Source organism: Tupaia chinensis, unplaced genomic scaffold, assembly GCF_000334495.1.
Source record: "Tupaia chinensis unplaced genomic scaffold, TupChi_1.0 Scaffold000075_1, whole genome shotgun sequence".
Lineage (NCBI taxonomy): Eukaryota > Metazoa > Chordata > Mammalia > Scandentia > Tupaiidae > Tupaia > Tupaia belangeri.
In genome coordinates, this window is record NW_006159535.1 from 1542281 (window position 1) to 1552915 (window position 10635).

General features: G+C 39.0%; 1 protein-coding gene across 1 annotated transcript in view; it reads right to left on the reverse strand.

Moving 5' to 3' along the window:
• The window catches only part of ESR2 (estrogen receptor 2), an 82093-nt gene that overhangs the window by 42298 nt on the left and 29160 nt on the right, over positions 1 to 10635 (reverse strand). The window lies entirely within an intron of this gene.

The window sequence follows — 10635 nt, forward strand, 5'->3', positions numbered from 1 at the left end:
TTCCTTATATAACAATCTCTAAAACAATGGTAGTTTTAGGTTTTTGTTGTTGTTTTTAATTCGCCAGAGGGCACATGCATCCTTTGGAGAGAGACAGACACCCAAAATAGAGTGAGAAAGCACCTCCCATAGAGCACGGTTACACCACAATCCCTTCTCCACTTCTTCCTGCCTTAGGGCTTTTGGGCATGCACACGCACCTACCCAGTATGTTTTTCTCAAGCCTCCTGGTCTGGGACTCAAAACACATGGTCAGCCAGGTTGGCAAGTCACTGTAACTACCGGGCCATGGGCTGGCCAAGATATTTTATATAGAGAAGAAATAAGTTACATTTCAAAAATTGTTTCATATGCAGTATGCAGAACAGATTAGAAGGAGCAAGTGACAGGCCTGGGCCCAGGTGAGAACCTACTTAAGTTAAGCAAACAGGAGAGGCTGTCTGCACTGATTAGTAGTTGGGAGGCTGATGAAAAGTACACAGGTCTGAGAGAGGTTTACAAAATAGGATTAAAGTAGATGAAAAATGAAAGTGAATAGGATATTCCGGTGCCTTTATTTCTTCATTGTTCTTTCTAATAGACAATAAGGTCTGAACTTCTTACCGGAAGCCTACAATGCACCAGAATTTCTGTGTGGAAAATGGATAAATCTTAATGCTGCATGAAAGAAACAAATCATAAGAGAAAGTGTCACAAACTAAATATAGGTGGGGCTGGCAGGTGGTGTGTGGTGGTTAAGGGTGCTGGACTCCCAAGTGGCCAACTGCGGTTTGAGTCCCAGACCTGGTGGCTTGCTTTCTCACTTTCTCTCTCACTCGTTCTCTCTCACTCTATCCATCTCTGGTCAAATTTTTAAAAATAAATAAATAAATGGATAAATAAAGTTAAATAACAATTATTAAAATAATAATAAAATAATAAATGTAGGTAAAGATTTCATTTATGTAAAGTTCAAAAATAGAGAAAATAAAGCCGGTGCATAGAGATGCATACCTGGGTTAAAAAATTGCAGCAAGGAAGACAGAAGTTAGGTTGTCTCACTGCTAAAAGAAGTCAAGGAACTGTGAGAGGAAAGACCACCCACAGGGATCTGAGTGCTGTGAGACCCTTTGTCACTGAGCACTAGTAACACAGTGATTTGCTTGTCATTGTTCTTATACTTAATACTGTTCTATATTGCATAATGAATTCTACATATATATTAGCACATAGTAAAAAGGTCATTAAAATTCAGCCTTGCAATATTCTTCACAATCATTTTTTTTATTTTAATTTTTACCACAGGGTATGTACACTCATGGAAAGAGAGAAGGAAAATGAGAAAGCATCCCCTGGGGAGGGGGCCATGCTGCAATCTCTCCTCTATTCTCCTCTCAGGATTTTGGGCACGCATACACAAGCACCTAGAGTGATTTTCAAGCCCCTGAGTCCAGGACTCAACTATGAAGTCGGCCATATGGGATCCAGCTGCCTTAACAACCACATCATCAGCTGGTCCCACAATCTTTTCAATCTACACAAATCTCTCATGCAGCAAAGAAATGTCAACTACAACAACGTTTTTCAGGCTTTTCTTTTGCTATACTTACATGGTTACCACCTTTTAGCATTTCTAGCATAGCCTCATGTATATTAGTACTTTGAACTATTATGTTTCCCATGCTAGATAAGGACAGACCTAAAAGGCTCATAACCTCCATGAACAGTTACTTCTGAGGGGTAGAATTTGGGGGGTGATTTAATTTTCTTCTGCATTATGTTTTTCTGCATAGTTTGCATGTTATATAATGAACATACAGTATCACTGCACAAACAAAGTGAGTTTTTGTTGTTAATAAGACACTAGTTGGGCTAACCTGTGACCTGGCAGTTAAGGGAACTGGATTCTACATGGCTGACCACAGGGTTTGAGTCTTAATCCAAAGGCTTGAAAAACACACCAGGTGTGTGTGTGTGTATGTCTGTGTATATGTATGTGTATATATACACATATATACATGCAAAAAAAAAAATTTTCCGAAATGAAGGAGAGGGGATTGTAGTCTGACCATGCCTCACAGGAGGGGAGAGAGTGTGCTTCTCTCTCTCCTTGTCACTCTATATCTCTCTGGCAAATTAAAAAATAATTTAAGAGGCCGGTAGGTGGCATAGTAGTCATGGCACTGGACTCCCAAATGTTGATTACAGTTTGAGTCCCAGATCCAGTGGCTTTTAACTCACACCCGGCACATGCTTTAAACTCACACCAGGTACATGTGCATGCATGCTCAAAATCTCAAGAGGAGAATGGAGGTAAAGATATTGTGGTGTGGCCATCCCTCCTGGGGGGGGATTTCTCATTTTTATCTGTGTCTCCAGCAAGCACATGTGCCCTATAGCAAGAAAATCTCTCTAAATAAAATGAAGTAATTTTTAAAACTATGCTCCAGAGAAGAGGGAGAGGAGGGTACTGATGTTGAGGCATATGGAGGGGGAGTGGTTGCTCTGAGCAGGACAAAGCCTTCTATATGGGTCATACCTCATTTCAGGGTATTGGGACCCAAGTGGGGCAAAGAGGGTGCCCACCTGAAGGAGGGACACTGGCATCAAAAGAAAAAATGTTGTCATACAGAGGTATTGATCAAATAAGTAAATATAGTAAGAATAATGGAAGCCCAGTTTCACAAAATACCGTGGTACTGAATTGGAATCAAAGCTACTGGAGTGAACGTATAGCTTTACTATATACAGGTGCAGACACAGAGACGTCTATATGCAGAGCTGGCCCTCTCCATCTGCAGGTTCCTTATCTGTGGATTCAACCAACCACAGGAAAGGAACATTTGAGGGAAAAAATTAACAATCTGCACAACAAAAACACTACAAATAAGAACCAATACAACAACCATTGACATGGCATTGATATTGTATCAACATTGTAAGTAATCTGGGGATGAACTGAAATACATACGGGAATGTATTAGGTTGTCAGGAAAGTCCTGACACATTTTTGCATAGAAAAAATATGATGTGACTTTCCAGACAACCTAATACATCACTTATTTGCAAATACATCATTATACATAAGGGACTTGAACGTCCTTGGGTTTTGGTATCCATGGTGGGGGGGGGGCCTAGAACCAATCCCCTGAAGATATTCAGGGATGACTGTATGAGAATGCATATATGGGCATACACGCACATACATATGTTCCTAACTTTACCCTTGAGATGGCCTAGGAGCAGCAATTTCCCAGAGGCAATGAGAAAACGGGCACCCAGATTTTGGTTTATAAATACCAGTCTTCACTAAGAGGAAATGAGGCTTCATAGAGAAACACCTTATTCCAGGACTAGGGCAGGTAATGAGCAAAATAAGCCCAAAATATCTTGTGCCAGGAAGTAAACAAGTGTCCAAAGAATGATAATATTTGGTGCCAAAAAAAAGACACAGAAGCCAGTTTAAGAGGCTGCTACTGGCCAAACCTAAGATTATTTGAAAATCAAAATAATAATGATATTAATAGTAACCCACTGCGGAAAGTGGGAAAACATAAGTTATAGTAATATAAATTGATTAATTGAAGATTTAATGAGGAATGGAATTTTTTTTGAAGAAGAAGTTTTTGCTATAGGGTGCATGCACTCGCCAGAAAGGCAGAGACAGAGAGACAGAAAGCGAGAAATCACCCCCAGAGGGGATGGCCACACCACAATCCTCTCTCTTCCATTCTCCTCTCAGGATCCTGGGCACGCACACACACACGTCCAGTGTGAGTTCAAGCCACCGGGTCCGGGACTCGGACTGCTGTTGACCGGCTACATAGCCATTACGCTAACTGCTGGTATTTATATAGCCTCAAAGGATCTCCCAACCATAATACTCATAAACTGCAAAGAGAAAAGAGCAATTTTACAGAGTATGCGCAGATACCACCTTCGTCAAATAATTAAAGAGACCACCACTGGGAATAGGACAAACCAAAGCGATGCAGCGGGAAAAGGTGCTGGAGAGAACACACACCATTGCTGTGATTTTCCTGCCAGTAACACACAAGCTGAACCTAATGATGAAGAAATCCCAGACACACCCAAACTGGGGGCCTTCTGCAAAACAACTTGCCTTCCCGAACATCAAGGGGAGGCGGAGGAACTCTTCTGGACAGAGGGAAACTAACGGCATAACCAAATGCAAAGTGTGATTCTCTTGGGTTTTGGTATCCATGGTGGGGGGGGGGTCCTAGAACCAATCCCCTGAAGATATTCAGGGATGACTGTATGAGAATGCATATATGGGCATACACGCACATACATATGTTCCTAACTTTACCCTTGAGATGGCCTAGGAGCAGCAATTTCCCAGAGGCAATGAGAAAACGGGCACCCAGATTTTGGTTTATAAATACCAGTCTTCACTAAGAGGAAATGAGGCTTCATAGAGAAACACCTTATTCCAGGACTAGGGCAGGTAATGAGCAAAATAAGCCCAAAATATCTTGTGCCAGGAAGTAAACAAGTGTCCAAAGAATGATAATATTTGGTGCCAAAAAAAAGACACAGAAGCCAGTTTAAGAGGCTGCTACTGGCCAAACCTAAGATTATTTGAAAATCAAAATAATAATGATATTAATAGTAACCCACTGCGGAAAGTGGGAAAACATAAGTTATAGTAATATAAATTGATTAATTGAAGATTTAATGAGGAATGGAATTTTTTTTGAAGAAGAAGTTTTTGCTATAGGGTGCATGCACTCGCCAGAAAGGCAGAGACAGAGAGACAGAAAGCGAGAAATCACCCCCAGAGGGGATGGCCACACCACAATCCTCTCTCTTCCATTCTCCTCTCAGGATCCTGGGCACGCACACACACACGTCCAGTGTGAGTTCAAGCCACCGGGTCCGGGACTCGGAGTCCAAGCCACCGGGGCCGGGACGCGGACTGCTGTTGACCGGCTACATAGCCATTACGCTAACTGCTGGTATTTATATAGCCTCAAAGGATCTCCCAACCATAATACTCATAAACTGCAAAGAGAAAAGAGCAATTTTACAGAGTATGCGCAGATACCACCTTCGTCAAATAATTAAAGAGACCACCACTGGGAATAGGACAAACCAAAGCGATGCAGCGGGAAAAGGTGCTGGAGAGAACACACACCATTGCTGTGTTCTCCCTGCCAGTAACACACAAGCTGAACCTAATGATGAAGAAATCCCAGACACACCCAAACTGGGGGCCTTCTGCAAAACAACTTGCCTTCCCGAACATCAAGGGGAGGCGGAGGAACTCTTCTGGACAGAGGGAAACTAACGGCATAACCAAATGCAAAGTGTGATTCTGAACTAAATCTTTCTGTTTTGTTTTGTCTTCCATTCATTTACTTCTTCGGATACACACACACACACAGTCTTCACACCAGCATCTACTCCCAGTCTGCGCCAGCCCAGATCGCGGGCACACACCCACATGTGTAACGTACTCCTTTCCCATAGGCATCCAGTTGCATTACGACTGCGCCGTCGCCTGGCCACTGAACTGAACCCTTTCACTGTGGAGGACACTGCTGGGAAAACTGGCAACACCTGAATGGAAGCTAAGGCTTAGAGGGTAGTAACGCATCAGTGCTCATTTCTTAAATGCGACAGTTGAGTTGTGGCTATAAAGGAAATACATGAGGATGATGGGGCAACTCATTCTCACATGATTCTAGGAAAAGAAACAAAACAAAACAAAACAAAACAACAGTCTCTTCCTGTTTTTTTTTTAATTTTGTTTTCCAGAAGGCACATACACTTGCTAGAGAAAAATGGAGAGAGAAAGGAAAAGTGAGAAAATATTTCCCCCGTCCCCCATAGGGGATGGTCATGCCACAATCCTTTCTCCTCCATCTCACCCTCATATTGGGATTTAGGGTACACATGTACATATGCCTAGTATATTTTTCAAACCTACAAGTTTGGTATTAAAACTGTGCAGTGTGGGATCTATAGCCACCTCAACCTCTACACCAGGGGCTGGCACTCTTTTTATAATATATTGAATATTTAGTATAAATACACATCTTCCAGGAGCTTGAGGTTTAATAAAAACAAATGTGCTGGGACCAGCAGTTAGCATGCACCCTATAGCAAAAACCTCTCCAAAAGAAAAAAAAAATAGATTATTTAAGAAATTTTCAATAAAATGTGAAAAAAAAGGCATGGAAAACAATTGTAGAACCTGAGATAGTGTGGGAGGAGGGTGGAAATTGGCAGAGGGTGAGAAAGAGGGGTTATGTGCATATACACACGTATACATATACACATATACATATATATATATACACACACATATACACACATACACCTATATACATGTATATAAAACTAAAAATGGAAAATTATTGATGATAACATGTATGATTAAGCCACTGTGCAATATATTCTGGATGGGAAATCACATTTTGTATGCTGTGACGATGCTCAAGGAATGAATGTAAATTAATTTTAAAAAATGTTTCAGAAGAAAATTACAGGATACTTGTAACTAGATCCTAGCTTTGTCCACATTTTTATTTTAAGGTATTTTATGAATCAATAAAATAATGAAAAAAAGTTTAGTATGGAAAGGAGAGAGGGGAAAGGAGAAGGAAAAAAACAAGTAAAAGTATGCTTAATTGACAAAAAATGAGAATCTATTTGCTGATAAGTTATAGAGTAATATCTTTGGCTTGACTGACAGGCATAATATTTGTGCTGGAAAAAAATGTACACTGTAAAGATGTGATTAAATGTAAATAAAGAAATGTATGACTTTTGAGTAAAACATTACTGTCTTTTTTCTTTCTTGTGCTTTGTTTTCCCAATTTAAGGATTTTGCTTTCTTTTGAGCTATGTATAGGTTTAGCAATTTGTTAAAATGTTTCTTCTTATTCTCTGTTTATTTCTTTAAATGAAAACAAACTTTTTTCTCTTCCTGAAATGCCTGGAATTGGAAAATATTTCGGTGCATTCTTATTTTCTTGCAGAATGGTTATTTGCATAAGTCCAATAACACCTGTTTCCTTGAATCAGAAGTTAGAAATACTCATTATTGGACAGGGCTCTTGACTGGAATGTCATATCTGAAGATTAAATCAGACAACTATGGAGCTTAGGTAGACCTCAAGTAAGCTGATGGAAGCTCTTGGAAAGATGGCCTGGCACCATGAACAGTTCTGCCTGGCAGAGCTGAGAGTATCTATATGAAAGAATTAGTACCATAAAATAACCTGGACTTTTCCTGTCCTGCATTATAATCAGTAGAGATGGCAAAAGAGCAGCCCCAACCACAGGTTTACCTTGAGGAAGACGTTGAAGGAAGAAAAAGAGACTGATCTTTGCTGGCAGATGGTATATCACAGAACACTTGGTGGGCAGGGCTGAACTGAGAAGGTTCATGTATGAATTGTGTGCTGGGTGAACTGTGTGCTTTTCAACAGTCTGAGTAGTTGACATGTAAATATTTTCTCAAAAATATTTAAAACCATAATGTCTCTGTTATAGAGTCACAAAAAAAAAAATATTTTGATGATAATCTTCAAATTCAGTTTCTTGAAATTTTGGAAGTTGTCTATTAACTGTCAAGAACTATAGAATATGGGGACCAGCAGTTAGCGTAATGGCTATGTCGCTGGACTCCCATGTAATCAACTGCGTTTCGAGTCCCGGACCTGGTGGCTTAAACTCACGCTGGGTGCGTGTGCGTGCGTGCCCAAGATCCTGAGAGGAGAATGGAGGAGAAGGGATTGCAGCATGGCCAGCCCCTCTGGGGGGTGATTTCTCACTTTCTATCTCTCTGTCTCTCTCTGTCTGTCTGGTGAGTTCACGCACCCTATAGCAAAAAAATACCTCTCCAAAAAAAGAAAAAAAAAAAAGAACTATAGAATATGAACCAAAAAAATTTATATGTAAAGTAAATGTGGGAAAGTGTAAAAATAAATAAATGTTAAAATAGAAAAAAAAAAGAAATAGGCCAGGAACACAAATGGTTATACTTTATGATTCTACTAAATGATACTCTAGAAGAGGTAAAGGTGTATAGAAAAAGGAAATAGAAGTGGTCCCCAGGGACTGGAAAACTGAGGGGAAACAGTCTGTAATGGTCAGGAGGAATATATATTCTCAAAATTCAGAAACCTATATAATTAAAACTGATATATATTATTGTATGTAAATTATATCTCAAACCCAACTTTAAAAAGTAATTTCTCATGCTTTAAGTCAATTTAAAAGATGGGAAGATTTATTAAATAAAATAATGTGGAGGAAACAGACTATTTAGAGATAAATAAATTTGATTCTTACTTAATTCAATACACCAAAATAAATTCTTTTTTTAATAAAATAACAGTGTATAAACAAAACTACTAAATAACAAAATAGAGGCAAAAGTTTGCATAACCTAGAGGAGAAACAATTTTTTAAGTAATTATTTTATTTAAATTTATTATTATTTTCCAGTTTTGATGAGAGAGGAAGGGATGGAAGAAGAGAAGAAGAGAGAGAGAGGAGGAGGAGGGAGGGAGGGAATAAGAAGGAAGGAGGGAAAGTAAGGAAAGCAAGCCACCAGGTCCAGGACTCGAACCACAGTTGACCATGTGGGAATCCAGTGCCTTTAACCACCACGCCACCTGCTGGCTCTGAGAAACAATTTTTTAGGTTAAGAGAGTGTAAGAAACTATCACAGTTTGCAATATCTGACTACTTAAAGATTAAATATATCTGCAAGTCAAATAGACTCAACTAGGAAAAAATACCTATTTTAGAATGATGAAAGCTTAATATACTAACATATATAGCACACATTATCTTATAAAGAATATGCTAGAACCCAATAGAAAAATGGGTAAATGCTCTTAATAAGGAAGATGAAAGAAGAAATACAAATGGCAGATAGAGTTATGGAAAACCATTCACCTCACTAATAAACTGAAGCTAATAAAAAAGAGATAAAGATAGCTATCAACCTAGCGAAATGTTTTTCTTTTTTATGGTAATGCTCAATGATACCAAGGGTTTGGTAAAACCAACACTGCTGGTAGAAGAATAAGTCTGTATAACTTTTCTGAAAAACAGCTGAAGACATCTGTCAAGAATTTTAAGCATTAGTACATTTTGACTTTATAGATTTGTTCTAAAAATAGAGAAACTATTAGAACTGTTTTCAAATCTTTATGAACAAACATATTAATCATAACATTATTTTAAACTAAAAGTAACTGATAATAAGTTCTTCAACAACAAAGATTAAATAAGCTAGGGCTAATCACGAGAATAGAATATTACCAAGTTGTGAGAAAGGTGTTTGGAAATTAAACATGGGGAAATGCTTACCAAACAACATTAAGTAGAAAAGGACACAAAACTCCATGCATGGGGGCCAGCAGGTGGCGAGGTGGTTAAGAGCGTTGGACTCCCACATAGCCGACTGTGGTTGGAGTCCCAGACCTGGTGGCTTGCTCTCTCACTCTCTCTCTTTCTCTCTACCTCCCCCATCCCTCTCTGGTCAAATTAAAATAAATAAATAAATAAAGTTCAATAAAAACCTCCATGCATAGTATGAGCCCAATTTATTTAAAAAATCATCATTCAAGGAACTGTTACATGCCAGCAGAAAACATAATGGACAGAAATCCTTGCCCTCATGGAATTGATAATCCATTGTCTTGTTCACCACTGTATTCATAGAGCCTAGTACATTGCTCAGTAAATATCTGTTAAATGAATATCACTAGGAAAAACAAAAAGTGACAAACAAGCTTATAAAATAAGCCATATCTTAATCTGGCCCAGAAGAAATGATGAGGGGCCTCTCATCATGCCCCCTTCTCTGGGCTCCATAGCCCGGGAGAGAGACAGCAGCACTGATCACTCTGATGGCAACTTGTATGAAGAAGCCAGCAAGGTCAGTATTAATGGAATGCCAAGTGCGTTACATCCTCCATTGAGGGGAACAAAAATAGGAGATGTGGTCTAGTAACTTGCAATTCAAGTCAGTGAGACAAGTTTAAATGACCAAAACAAAAGAACATTAAATGCAGTGAACTTCCCAAAGGAATAGCAGATAATCCTGACCTGTTTGAAACTGTTTTATATTTTCCAGAATTGAGTGGCAATTTTCAGTTACTGCAATGTATCCATCTAAGAACTATGAAGGGTCTAAAGAATGGATCATTATATTTTAAAGAACTGAGTGGCAATTTTCAGTTACGGCAATGCATTCATATAAGAACTATGAAGGGGCTAAAGAATCGATCTATACGAGCATAAACAACTGAAGAGCATAAAAACTCTTTCCTTTTGTGCATTTTGATTTTGCCGTTCCCAGCTGATGCAGTGGGAAGGGATGACCTAAGAAAGCAAGGGAAACAATCTTACGTGCAACTATTATCAGCCATAGTCTCAGAGTTCAAAGGTATTTTAGGCAGTTTTTCTCTAACAACAAAAAAGATAGTGTTTTTGTTTGTTTGTTTGTTTGTTTTTAAAGGAAGGAAAGGGAAGGGAAAGGAAGGGAAGAGAAAATACAGTGAATGTAGTAGATCAGAATTTCCATCGGGGTAAAATCCTGAAATCTCAATAAGATATAGAATTATTATCACATCAAGAGTTCAGTACTGGGGCCAGCATGTGGTGTGG